The sequence below is a fragment of the Amborella trichopoda genome, chromosome 3 (genome assembly GCF_054954075.1).
Source record: "Amborella trichopoda isolate Santa Cruz 75 chromosome 3, AtrichopodaSantaCruz75HAP2 v2.0, whole genome shotgun sequence".
Taxonomy (NCBI): Eukaryota; Viridiplantae; Streptophyta; class Magnoliopsida; order Amborellales; family Amborellaceae; genus Amborella; species Amborella trichopoda.
The window spans coordinates 371,055-386,149 of NC_142338.1; the positions used below are offsets into that span (position 1 = coordinate 371,055).

At 32.8% G+C, this 15,095-nt stretch overlaps 1 long non-coding RNA gene across 1 annotated transcript; it reads right to left on the reverse strand.

The window, feature by feature from the left end:
* Nucleotides 1-2,622: 2,622 nt before the first annotated feature.
* On the reverse strand, nucleotides 2,623-14,381 carry LOC148782662 (uncharacterized). Its single transcript, XR_016052634.1, has 3 exons — nucleotides 14,287-14,381; nucleotides 14,133-14,173; nucleotides 2,623-2,676 (listed from the first exon to the last, which is right to left on the reverse strand). It is a non-coding gene; the product is annotated as an uncharacterized LOC148782662 (long non-coding RNA).
* Nucleotides 14,382-15,095: the final 714 nt, after the last annotated feature.

Genomic DNA, 15,095 nt, shown 5'->3' on the forward strand with positions numbered 1-15,095 from the left:
TTTGTAAAGAGTTCAATAGCTGTTTTTGTATTGTATAAAACCGACACTATAACAGTAGTCTTACACCCCATAACCAAGATCATATTCATAAGATACTTGGAATAGAAAACATAGGAAGTAACGGAGGTTAGCCATTATTTTAAAGTAACATGTTGAATTTGCAACAAGATAAATGGTGACAAGAAAGATAAACGTCAACAAGACATATACTTGGTTCAGCAGTGATACTTACTTCCACGAAGGGTAAGCCAATATCTCATTCATAGGGATTATTCTGGTTTATCAGAGATTTATAGAGTTACAATTCTTGTCTTTTAGGAAACAATTGCTACTACAATAATAGTCCCATAAAATTAGAAACTCAATATAGGGAATTTAATATCTTGTAATACATAAGTTAAGAAATCAATATATGGTTTCTATACCTGTTAACACTCCCTCTCAAGTTGGTGCGTAGATATCAATGGAGCCCAACTTGGACAGTATTTGATGGAACTGTCTTTGCAATAACTTTAGTAAATATGTCTGCAAGTTGGTCTGCACTTCGAACATAAAGAGTAGTAATAATTTTTTACATAACAATTTCTCTCACAAAGTGATAATCAACTTCTATGTGCTTGGTTCTTTCATTAAAAACTGGATTGGAAGCTATAAATATAGTTGTTTGATTATCACAGAACATCTCTATTGGATTGACGGTTGGGAACCCCATATCTCGAAGTAGGTATTTTAGCCACATCAATTCACTTGTAGTTGAAGTCATAGCTCTATATTCATCGTCTGCACTTAATCGAGCAATGACATTTTGTTTCTTGCTTTTATAAATAACTAAGTTTCCTCCAACCAATTTACAATAGCTAGTAGTGGACCTCATGTCAATTGGACTACGTGCCCAGTCAACATCAGGATAAGGAATAATATTAATGTGACCATTCGGTTTCAACCAAACACCACTGACCGATGACTTAAGATGTTTGAGAATCCTATCAACAACATCCATGTGACATGATCTAGAAGCATGCATAAATTGGCTTACAAGACTAACTGCATACATTATATCTGGTCATGTCACGGTCAAATAAATCAATCTACCCATAAGTCTCTGAAAGCAGCCTACATCTTCAATTATGTTTTCTATTTGTTGAATTAAGCTTGCAATTAATATCAATAGGAGTACCAACGGGTTTGATTCACAGTTTCTCAGTTTCTTTCAACAGATCTAATACATATTTCCTTTGAGAAATGAAGAATCTTTTTTTTTAATGTGTTACTTCAATGTCAAGAAAATATTTTAGTTGACCGAGGTCTTTAATGTCGAATTTTTTATGAAGATTATTTTTAAGCTTTTTGATTCATTCGTTATCATTACCTGTAATGATAATATCATCAACATAAATGAGTACAACTGTTGTACCTAAAGTTCTACTTTTATGAATATCGAAGAATCAGTTGAACTTTTAAGAAACCCGACACTCATAAAAGCTAAGCTAAGTTTGGCATACAATGCGCGAGGTGATTGTTAAAGTCCTTACAAGGCCTTGTTTAATTTGTATACAAGGCCTTTCTCTATTTCTTTTGAATGGTCTGGAGGTAGACTTATATAGACTTCTTCTTCTAGTCACCATGTAAGAAGACATTTTTAGCATCAATATGATGCAAAAACCACCGATAATTAACTACGATAAACAAAAGAGTACGAATATTATTCATCTTGGCAACTGGTGCAAAAGTCTTTTTATAGTCGACTCCATAAGTTTGAGTAAATCCTTTGACCACCAACCTAGCCTTATGTCTCTCAACAGACTCATCATTATTATATTTAATTTTATAAACCCATCTACATCCAACTGCTTTCTTCCCTTTAGGTATCTTGACAATGTCTCAAGTTGAGAAATAACCTTTTGAAAATTGACTGGCTCAGAATTATGATAAATAGAACTCAAAAAAGCAAAATAACCAAGAGAGATATTTTTATAGGAAATAGGATTTTGAATATGATAAGAAACTACATGGTAAATATAAAAATATTGAAGTCTAGATGAAGGTTAAAAGATATGAGAAGACCTGCGTAAGGGGGGATCAAGTGGGGTCACGACTACGACAGAGTCTTCTTCTTCTAAATCAGTTTGGTGAGTTTTAGAGGTAGCTTACGTTTCGACTTGATCATCATGACTTGTTCCAGGTGTGTTGGACACATCATTAATACTAATATTAAGTAAGGGCAAACGACCTCTTGAACACTCCCTCTAAGTCCTATTTTTTAAACCACTCTCTGATGTGTTATGGAAATATGTTTCAACAAATTGAACATATCTAGAAATACGTATTTTTCTAGTTGTAATATCATAACATTGATATCCCTTTTGAGTAGAGGAGGATCCAAGAAGAATACATCTACTGAAAAATTTATCAAGTTTATTCCGGTTGTTTCCAACCATATGAACATAAGACATGCATCCAAATACTTGCAAATGGGACAAATCAATTTTTCTATTTATCAAACTTTCAAGGGGAGATTTATCCTTAAATTTTTACTTGCAAGTCTGTTAATTAAATAGTAAGCAATTAAAACAGCTTTAGGTCAATAAATTCTTGAAACATTCATCTGAAGTATCAAAGACCTTATAGCTTCCAAAAAGGGTCGATTTTTCCTTTCAGCAATTCCATTCTGCTGAGCTGTTCCAACACACGATGTTTAGTGTATAATACCAAAATTCAATAAATGCTCAGAAAAAACTTTATTCACATACTCTGTGTCATTATCCGTTCACAAAATTCTAGTCTTGTCATTATATGGAGTGGAAATCAGTTTGGAAACTCTTTGAACACAATAAAAACTTCTGTTTTTTATTTCAATAAATATACCCAAGTAACACGAGAGCAATCATCAATAAAAGGAACAAACTATTTAGAACCAGCATAAAAATCCACTGGGGTTGGTCCCCACACATAAGAATGTATCAAATAAAATGGTTCCTTTGAAACATGCATAGAAGACTGAAAGTGAAGTCTTGCCTGTTTTGACAATTTGCAAACTTCACAAAAATGTGAGTTTAAAGGAAGATAAGATAGGGCATTAAGAATTTCAAAACTTTATCAGAAGGGTGTCCAAGTCTCCAATGCCATAATTTGTTAATGTCAGAATTATCTTGACTGGCAACCAAACCCTTATTCTCTTGATTAAATAAATATAGTTCATGAGACAGTCTTCCTTCACCAATCTTTCGCCCCATTGTTAATACTTTCTTTTTGAAAAATCCCTAAGTGTATTTCAAAACAACACTTTGGTTTTATTGTTTTTTCCTAAAATGCCTTTGTAGAGAGATGAAAATATGGGTTTAAGTCCTACATTGAAGGTGAGAGAGTTCATTGAGTTGTATTTAAGAGCACGTATTCCCATGAATTATACTTTAAGTACAAATGAGAGAGAAGGCACATGTACATAGCACGCAAAGCGTACGAAGCGCAGACACATGTATGAGTGCATGGGCGAACGTGTGTGCATGTGCGAGGGTGAAGGCATGGGCACCCGTCGCCCGAGCACGTGTGCAGGTCGGGCTCGTGAGTCGTTATTTTTTTGTGAGTTTGGCTCGTAGGGGATTCAATAATCATCTAGCCGTTGATGCGTGTGAGACATCCAACAGTCATCTAGCCATTGATGAGATGGAGGCTTGTAACAGCAGTCATCAAGTGTAGGTAACTTGTAGCTGTTGGGGTGCATGTAACCCTTCAAGTGTATGTAACTTGTAGCTATTGGGGTGCATGTAACTTGTTGTTGTTAATTGGTGCATGTAACCACCACAACACTAAATGTACAACCTTTTGGTGCTCTATAAGAAGGGCCTTCCTAGCCATACGAGTTCCAGAGCTTAGAAACATTGTAAACAACCTCTTTGTTTTCCTATATCCTAAGGATGAATTTCCTTTCTTATGCACATCAAATTTTATATCGAAGGGGGACAAATATCGTCTTAAGATGGTGCTCTTGCATGCCCAGAAACAAGAAGAGTTCGAACTTTTATTTTTGAAATTGTATTATTTTCTTCTCCCATTTCACCCAACAAACTCCAATAATTCAAGATGATAATTATGGGTGAAAGAAAAGAGACTACCATGACTTCTTTGAAGGTCATGAATCACAATTTTACTTGACTTGAATGCTTCAACAAGCTGAATTTTAAGACAGCAGCAAAAGTTTCTCTTTTTGCTTACCAGTCTCAAAGTGGCTTACAATCACCAAGTTATTGCCTGCACCGTTGCTACCATCATATGACTCCTTGGACGAGCAAACTTAATCATACAAGAGATGGATGGGGGATAACTATATATGCAAGGGTCATATCTTAAATGCCTTGATGGACCTGATCTATGACATGTATGCCTCCATTGGCATTGCAAGAAAACTATGGAAACTACTTGAAATCAAGTACCTCACGGAAGAGTTTGGAAACAAAAGATTTCTGACCTCTAACTTTTTAGATTTTAAGTTGATTAAAAACAAACATATTCTCTCTCAAGTATATGAGTTGCAGCTTGTAGTCAATAAACTTAAAAATTGTGGAATTTCTTTGGATGAATATTTTCTAGTGGGCTCCATGATTCATAAGTTACCCACATCTTGGAGAAAGTACCAAAAGAAGATGAAACCCATGAAAGTTGATCTTGATTTGGTTCAACTTTAAATATCTCTTCGAATTGAAGAAGATGATAGACTTAGGGAAAAGAAAGATGAATCAATTAATTTTCACTCTAAGGCAAACCTTGTTGAGCAAAAATCAAGTGTTTCATATGACAAGAAGTCTTTTCTAAAGTCCATAATGAAAATTACAAGGACCAAAAGTTTATTGCTAACAAAAATAAAAAGAAAGCCACTTGTTACATATGTGGAAAACCAGGACACCATTCAAGAGAATGCCGACACCGGAAAGGGCTAAAAACGCATAGAGACCAAGTGAATTTGACCACTAAAGAAAAATTTCTAGCGATGGTCATTGAAGTAAATATGATCGACAAAGACAATAGATGGTGGATCGATACCGACGCTATCATCCATATACCTAATAATCGAGACATATTTAAGACTTTTGAACCAATGGGTACAGTAATTCAGTTCAAGTACGTACGGTGGAACTAAAATTTAGTCCATGCAAGGTGCTCACATTAGAAAATATGTATTATGTACTGGATATGAGAAGAAACCTTGTTTCAGGATGCATTTTGAATAAGAAGGGCTTTAAAATGATCATTGGATCTGACAAACTCATCTTGATTAAAAATAATATATTTGTTGGCAAGGGGTACTCATGTGATGGGATGCTCAAATTTGATATTGTTAATGAATTGAATGTTTTTTGCTTATATTGCAACCTTATCTAATGTATGACATGGTAGATTAGGACGTCGTATTTATGCTTTTATTAAATCTTTAGTTAAATTAGGATTAATTGATAATGGTGATGGATTAACTAAAGAAAAATGTGAAGTATGTGTACAAGCTAGAATGATTAGAAAACCATTTCCTTCAATTGAAAGAAATAATGAATTGCTAGGAATTATACATAGTGATGTATATGATTTAAATAATGTTATAACTAGAAGTAGTAAAAGATATTTTATTACTTTTATTGATGATTTTTCTAGATTTCTTTATGTTTATTTGCTTAAATATAAAGATGAGGCTTTTGAAAAATTTAAAGTTTTCAAAGCGGAAGTTGAAAATCAACTTAGTAAAAAAATCAAAATTATTAGAAGCGATAGAGGAAGAGAATATTTATGACACGATTTTAATGATTTTTATGAAAATAATGGCATTATTCATTAAGTGACTTCTGCATATACCCCTCAACAAAATGGACTAGCGGAAAAAAAAAATACAACTTTAGTTGAAATGGTAAATATAAAATGCTTATTTCTTCTTCTTTACCATTAAATTTGTGAGGTGAAGCTTTATTATCTGCATGCTTTATTTTGAATATAAATTCATATAAAAAGTGTGATAAGACCCCTTATGAGCTTTGGTTTGATAAAAAAGTTGTCTTAGATTTTTTTCAAAGCATGGGGTTGTCTTGCATAAGTTAGACTTCCGTAAGTAAATTGGGCCCTATAACATCTAAATGTGCTTTTGTGGGATATTCTCAAAATAGTAAAGCTTATAGATTTTTGGATCTAATTTCTAATACAATATTGGAATCTTGAGATGCTGAATTTTTTTAAAATATCATTTATAAAAGTGAATTGAATGAATCAAGTAGCATGCAAAATGAAAATATTTATGAAAATGATCATAATATTGATGAATAACATATAGAAAATAATGATGATGAAATAATAGAATCAAGAAGAAGTAAGAAAATTAGAGGCAATCCATCTAATAACTTTGGACCTAACTTTTATATTTATCTTGAGGTTAATCAAAATAAAATTTTGAACTCATTACCTATGGTCTCAAATGTGGAGGAAGATCCTACTTCTCTAAATGAAGCGTTGCCATCTCAAGATGCAATTTTTTGAAGAGAAGTTATTACTAATGAAATGAATTCAATTATAGCTAATAAAACTTATAAATTAGTAGATCTTCCACCTAGTTCTAAAGCCATTATTTGTAAATAAATTTTTAAAAGAAAAATGAATTCTGATGGTTCTATTAATAAATATAAAGCAAGATTAGTTGTTCAAGGTTTTAGACAAAAAGAAAGCATTGATTATTTTGACATATAAAGAGAGGAAGATGTGGGTTTGAGTCCCACATTGAAAAGGAGTGAGTTTATTGATCTTTATTTAAGAGCATGTATTCCCATGGAATATACTCTAAGTATAAACGAGAGAGAAGGTGCATGTGCGGAGCACACGAAGCGTGCGACACGCAGGTGCGTATGCGTGTGCAAGGTGCAAGGACGCTTGATGGTGCCCCTCGCCCGAGCACGTGTGCGAGTCGGGCTCGTAGCTCATTATCTTTTTGTGAGCTTGGCTCGTAGGGGGATCCAACGGTCATCTAGCCGTTGATGCGTGTGGGACATCCAACAGTCATCTAGCTGGTGATGAGAAGGAGGCTTGTGTGGGACATCCAACAGTCATCTAGCTGGTGATGAGAAGGAGGCTTGTAACAGCAGCTATCAAGTCTATGTAACTTGTAGCTGTTGGGGTGTATATAACCCTTCAAGTGTATGTAACCCTTCAAGTACATGTAACTTGTAGCTATTAGGGTGTATGTAACCCTTCATGCGTATGTAACTTGTAGCTATTGGAGTGCACATAACTTGTAGCTGTTGTGTGGTGCATGTAACCACCACAACACTAAATGGACAGCCCCTTGGTGCTTTATAAAAAGGGTCCTCCTACCCATACAAGTTCCACAGTTAAGACAATTTTTTAGCCTCTCTTAATAGACCATAATCTAACAATTTTTTAGCCTCTCTAAATAGACCATAATCTATATTTTCAGCAAGCAAACCAGTGGCCTAACTCTCTCTCTCTACTTGATTTTGTCTTTTTCTCTCTCTCTAATACATCAAGACTCTGGTATCTATTGTGTAGATTCCAAGCTCGGGTACATAGACCTTAGGAACATTGTAAAAGACCTATCTATTTTCTTATATCTCGAGGACGAATTATCCTTCTTATGCACATCAAATACTTTTTGAAAGGGGGCAAATATTGTTTTGAGATAGTGCTCCTGCGTATCCAAAAATAAGAAGAGTTCGAGCTTTTAATTTTGAAATCGTATTATTTTATGCGCCCATTTCACCCAACAAAAAACTCAAACACCCGTGGCATGGTCTTGGAAAGTCACAGAGTTGGGAGAAAAAATAGCATTGCAATTTATGCTCTTACTAATTTTACTAATAGATATCAAGTAAGAGAAAAATAATGACATGAAAAGAACTTCAGAGTTTTGTGACTTGGAAAAGAAATTGGTTTTACCAATACCATGTACATTAATCAATGAACCATTAGCAATAGAAACATGATTCATATTTTTATTATTTTTTAGGTTAGATAGATATTGCAAGTTATCAGTCATATGATCTGTGGCCACTGAGTCTATTATCCAAAGAAAAATGTCATAAGAAGACATGATAGTATATGGGTTATATGTGTTCGGGAATAAAGAAGAAGAATCATGTGTGGTGGAAGAACCATTATTGTTACTTGATTGTTGATACTTATTACTACTATTTTGAGGCATTTTTGTTTTATATTTCTCATTATTAACAACCAGGGAAAATTTCTTAACATTTTCTTTAGAGGTTTTTGAAATCAAGATTTCATTCCTACTATTGTGTCCAAGTTTAGATTTTCCAAAGAGAGAACGAGAAACAGCTTTTGACCAAACAAGATAATTAAGTCCATTCAAAAGATCAATAATAAGTTTCATGCTGGAGTAATTTTTCGAGTATGTCATTATAAACAGATAACAAGAACCGTAAGATTGACATGATCTATAAGGGCAATTAAAAAATAGAATATGACTCAATAAAAATGATCGAAGATCCAAATTTGAATTAATTTTTCTCTCTTTCTCTTTCTAAAAAGCGTCGATGTGCATATAGTTGCCCCACAAGAAAAATACCCATAAAGCCTTTTGCACGTCAATTATGTTTCAAAAGATGGTTGTTACACCACACGTTTGCAATAGATTTTTCGTCTTTGCAAGGCTTCGGTCCTCTACGCAAGTTCCTTAATTTTGTTGCTATATGAGAAACATCCCAATATAGAAAAACAAATCGCAATCTACAAAGCGAAACAAGACCTTCCGAAATCGTGGCAACGTTTGAGAACGAGAGATTGCAACAAGAAAAATAGTAACAACATAGATAAATATCAATAAGATATATACTTGGTTCGACAATGAGGCCTACATCCACATAAGATAAATTAGTATCTCATTCATAACGATTATTCTGGTTTATCAGATATTTATACAGTTACAATTCTTGTCTTTTAAGAAATACATTATACTACAATAGTAATCCTACAAAATAAAAAACTCAATATAAAGAACTTAATATATTATAATATACAAGATAGGAAATCAATATATGGTTTCTATAATGTCAACACAACCTCTTCTAGGAAATTAAGTGGTTACTTTTACAACATTTTCCAAGATTTCTCACTATATGTTATTTTCCTTTTTCACTAGATTTACTCCATCTTTTGCTACAATTTTTGTTTTAGGGGTTAATTTGTTTTTTCAATCATTACCATTATGAAATATCAGTGTTCAAGGACTCAATCACGTCCACTCGGAACTGTAACTTTGGCCTCGGCCTGTGGCGGAGGCCCCATTAAAAATTATTAAAAGGGAAAAGTTTATATAAGGGAGAGGCCCTAAACAATCAAATTAAGGTGCACCTAAAAAATTCACTTGAAGATATATGAGCATAAGAAAAAATAGATTTCAAGTCTTAGAAATAATGCATTTTGTTACGTATTATTTATACCTTCAATTTTCAAGATTTTCAAGTATTCATAGATATGCATGATTCACACTATATTTTAATATTTACATTTTGTAATTAAAGATGAAAATAAATTTTCAAACTATCATAAAGATTTATGATACTGAAACAACATATTTCAGTATTATACGAAGGCGCACCTTACTTTGATTATTTAGGACCTCAACCTTATACAAACCACACTCTATTAAAAAGTCATAATTTTTTGTAAAAAACTAAAATATATGTGTTTAGAAATGCATTTTATATGATTTATATAAAATATTATTGGTTAGGAGATGGGATTTGATTCCAAGAGAAAGTTCTAAAAAAGCAAAGAGAAGGCTGAAAATGATATAGATGGAAGTAGTGAGAAGAGCATAATGGCTCTAAAAGAATATGGTGACTTGCAGTCAAACAAAGAGTAAGATCCTTGATAGAGCGGAATGGTGAAACATAATTCGTATAGTCGACTCGAAATAGTTGGGTAAGGCTTGAAGGATGATGATGATATATCATTTTTATGATGATTTTGGGTCTTTTACATGCTCCAATTTTTTTATTTTTCTTACTTGATTTTTCTAAAGTATTTTCAAGGTATGAATCAAATTTTCCAATATTCCATATTTTATATAGTTTTTTGAACCTTTATAGATTTAATATGATTTCTATAGCTTGTTTTAATTTTGGGTGATTTATAGCTATTTTCAATAAGTTTTATATTCTTTATTTTTGTTTTTGTATGGGACTCGGTCGAGGCCAATAGGATTCGGTCGATATACGCTACTCCGGCTGGTTCAGATTCCAATGCCCGAGCCGAGTTTGAAAACATTATTTGAAAGTACTGTTAATTTCCCTATTTTCCTATACATCTATTTTAAAAACTCAAATATGCTATTATGGTCTTGACAACCGAAAATTTACCCAAAATTCCTGTTTGATTTCAAAATTTAAATATTATCCCAAATATAATTTACCCAAAATTCCTGTTTGATTTCAAAATTTAAATATTATCCCAAATATTTCTTATTTGATCATCAATTCCTACATTTTTAGAGCACAAAGCGTATTTTAATTTTTTCTCTTTTTTATAAATCAGATTAAGGTCAAATTTAGTTTGTTTATACCTTTCATCATCTTGTACAAACAAAAAGTATCAAAAAATAATTCAAAAATCATAAAAAACCAAAATACATCTACAATAATTAAGGTAATTTAGTTATTTTATTCTATTTAAAATTATTTCTTAAATATTTTTAAGGTTGTGTGATGATGAGAGTTGGTACCAAATTGAAATACACTATATACTTCCAAAAAGTGGGATTTAAATATAAATTATGAAATATATGAAACTGTTTTTTAATTTAAAAAATAACCTACTTGCTTAGTTAATTCAAAAAGTCCAATGAGCTGATTTTGTTGAATAAAACTAGGGAATATAATTTTGAATCATCAATTCCAACATTTTTATAGCACAAAGCATATCAGGACCGGCTAAGTTTATATCATGTGTTCTATTTGTCTCTCATCACGTTTTGATCAGGTCTTGGCTTGGTTGGATGGATTTTTTAATTTAATGACTACATATGGCTTTAAGGTACGGTTTTCCTAGATCTAGGTTTTTCTCAGTTCTCACAATCTCAAAGTTTTCTTTGAGCACACAAGCTAATAAGGTCTAGCCCTTGAAATAATCTTTTTATAAGCTAAAATCGTCTGGAATGGGTAATAAACCATAAAGGCTTGGGTGACATTACCAATGTTGCCCAAACTAAAATGGTCGAGGTTCAATGAACCTGACTAAAATGATTTAGGAGGAGTTGGCATGCAGAAACTGCCATTTCGAGGTAGTAAGAGCTGTGTGACACCAGTGCTGTCACCCAAACCAAATCTGCTCAAATTGGCACACTCCAGTCAAGGGTAATTTTTGAGCTGTTGGGATGCTGCATACCAAAAAGCAACCGATTTGGACTAGGAGACACCATTGATTTTCCCTTGAATTTCCTTTTGAATGTTGAAAAGTTTGTGTAGTCCCTTATGGACCACATGGTGCAGTTTCATCATAACTTATTTTGTGTAGTATCTCTCTAAAACTTTGATGGGTTATTTTGATACATATCTCTCTCATGATTTGATCTCTATCAAGTGAAATAAAAATGATCATTTGCTTCCCATTATATGAATCTCCTTAAGTTATTATTATCACCCGTGCATTAGACAATGGGACAAAATTAAGTCCTCAAAAAGCTCCTTCGTGGCCCGGGCATAAGGGGTTCTAACCATGGCCTCCCTTATATATGTTTGCATGTTAATGTGATGTATTTACAGTTGTTAAGTTATTCATGATTGATTAAATTGAGTATGTTATGTGAATATTGATATTGTTATTTAATCTTGCAGTATGAGCTTTAATGCTATGCTTTATTATTTATGTGAGTTAAAGTCTCATTGGATTATTATAATCAAGTGTATGATGTGTATGAGACATTGTGATATATTATGAGGATAAAGAATAAAGATGAAATTATCATGTAATTTTGATATAATGAAGAATTGCGAGTTCATGTCATGTAATATGTTGTAGATTTGTACATTGTGAGTATTTGGATATTGTATTGAGTTTAATTGTATTTTTTAATACGGGATTTGTAAGAGACATATTAGGTTGAATTTTTATTATTCCAATGTGTATAAACCATGTTTAGAGGCTGGAATATATGTATTATGGTTTTGTATTGAGATATTCATGCATTTAAACTCTTGAGTTTTAATACAATAGAATTTTTTTAAAAGATTGCATTTCTAGCCCATTGGCCTTATACTACCAACAATTTAATATTTGAAGAGAGAGATGGTTTCTATGAGTCCATGTAGAAATGAGTCCCCTCTTAAAAGTCTATTTTTGAGATGGATTATTTAATTCAATTTTTAAGGATATATAATCTCTAACATGGAGAACATAATATAAAAAAAAAAACATATAAATTTTAAAAATTAAAGATGATAGTTTTATGAAGAAAACATTTAACCCATTAGATTCAATTGTTTTTAGATGGACCATCGATTTGCATCCATCTTTAAGATGGGTGCTTCATACCTCCGAGGATGCAAATTAAGAAAGGCATCCTCCGATGCATAGAACAACTTTCCTTTAAAGATTATTTTTTATCTGTGAGAGATAGAAAGAGCAAGCAGAGGATTTACTATTTGAATAGTATTTGTAAAGCTTGGAAATCTAGTAAAAAACTAGCAAATTGATCATATTCACCTCGATGAGGGAAGCGGGAAATTTATTGAGATATACCTCATATATCAAGTATAATATTTAACCTCTACTATTCCAAGTCAAAATCATGTGCATTTTTATTAACATTTTGAAATTAATCCAAAATATATGAGTAAATGTTGAACAGTTAATCCTAAATCTGCATTTTGACAAATATAGTTCTAGAGTAAAAAACCAGCAAATCGATCATCTTCTTGATGATGAAGAGGGGAATTTGATCAAAATTGTATCTCGTATTTAACTATTTAACATTTTACCTTTTTTTTTATTTTTCCACGCCAAAATCATGGGTAGTTTTATTGGCATTTTGACATTATTTCAATAGTGAATCTTATAGGTGTATTTTGATGAATTTTCTTTAAAAAAAAGTGGTCCATCTTTTTTCTTTTTTGAATATTAACTTGGGACTAGAAAGGGATACAACTCTAGATATGTACATTAGGGTAGACGTCATGCTAACCAAATGTCCCTAAGGGCCATATTCGGTCCATCTTGTTTCGCCATATGTAATGTTCATGTATCTACCAAATATACACTATTTTTTAACTTCAAATCCCGGGGCCAAAAGTAGGAATGGACGTGCAAGCCATTCTAACATTTTCTTACACTAGATTGGTTATCCCGATCGGTTTAGGATGCACGACCATACCAAAGTTTATAAACATGTGGCCTTACCCAAAACCCTTTTTTTAATAATTTCAGCCAATGTTTTAAACTACGGATTAGCGCGGTGAACCGGCCATACAAGAGACCGAGCCGGAGAATCGTCGATCGGGATCGGCTATCCGGTTGAGATAATTCCTTAATAGAACAACTAAAAACTTTAAAGCAAAATAAAATTAAGGAACTTAATAAAAAAATAAAATGTAAAGCTAGATTGGCTAGTCCTCCGACGGAAAACAAACCAGCCCGTTCCTAGCAAAAACTCATAGTTCCCAATATATACAACGAAGTGAAACCGTCCTACCGATTCACAGGTCATAACCCCCATTTTATGAAACATTGCTACCGATTCACAGGTCAGAACCCCCATGTTATGAAACATTGCTACCGATTCACAGGTCAGAACCCCCATTTTATGAAACATTATTTTCAGTTAGTATTTAGAAAATCGACTCAGCCAAAATACTCGACCCTGCCCGAGCCAAGTTACTTAAGTACAGTACAAGTCAAAAAAAAAAAAATACAAAAATTAATTTATATATATCATAGCCTTTATTTTCATAACATTTAGTGTTTAATGGCCCAATGGTTTGGTCTAAGAGATGTTTTGGGTTCAAATCCTCAACCTGTCAATTTTCAAGTTTTGTTTTCTATTTTTGTTTAAAAGTAGTGTGGTAATAGATATATATTTTTGCATACAAAGAATCCGGTGTCGCTTTGAATAAAGTGGAAAGCTCTTATAATACCTTTTTCAGGATGTGGTAGGTTCAATCTTCTTCTTCATAGACTATAAAAATGCACACAAACCATTCAATTACTTGACTGTTCATGTTAAAATTAGCAAATTATTATGCAGGACATATTAATAACTCGTATACAGTGTACTAAGGACAAACTCACCTTGCACATAGATCGAAGTTAAGTTACTCATCCGAGTCCGAGTCATCTCGGCCAAGTGTCGAAACAGCTCCCCCAGCGATTAGAACACGGATCCAATTCCATGAAAAGAGCCAAAACCCCTTAACTCCAAAGTACATTTTTAAAAGCTAGTTTCTCTCCACCCAAAATGATGCATTTGCTTAAAGGGTTCCGAGTAGACTATGCAATAGCCTCTAAATTGCTTTGTACACTTTCCAGCTAAGCCCATGCATCGTCACTTCCAACCAAGCCTTGCCTTATGTTCCTTCAAAGTCATTTTTACCGAAATTCTAAAGAAGAAAGAAAGGTAATATAGAATTATCCAACTATGTGTCCCAATATTTAGTTCAATAACAATTTACTTTTTTTCATATTTACATTATTTTAAAAGTTCTATGTTTTCCAACTAAACTTCGTAAGATAATGCATGATGTACATTATAATTTCTCCAATTGGTTAAAGCCTTGGCAGGTCTGATTTAAAGTAAAAATTGAGTTAGTAAAAATCTGGCCAAAACCAATTTTGGCAAATCCTACCGGTGTTTCAAGTTTCGACCGACTAAATTAGCCAAAAAAAAAAGTGGGAATTTGATGGAAAATTGAAATGAAAAACTTCAAATAAAAGCCTCATACCACGTTATTGTTTCTTTAACCTGCTGCCCATTATTTAAAAAAACAGTCACTAATCAAAAAATTAGCGAATATTGGTTCCAACATCGAAATCTAACATCAATTATGATTTCATCTTGATAAGCATGAAAAAGGCCACGAATTAATTGGAAGAGGATCAAC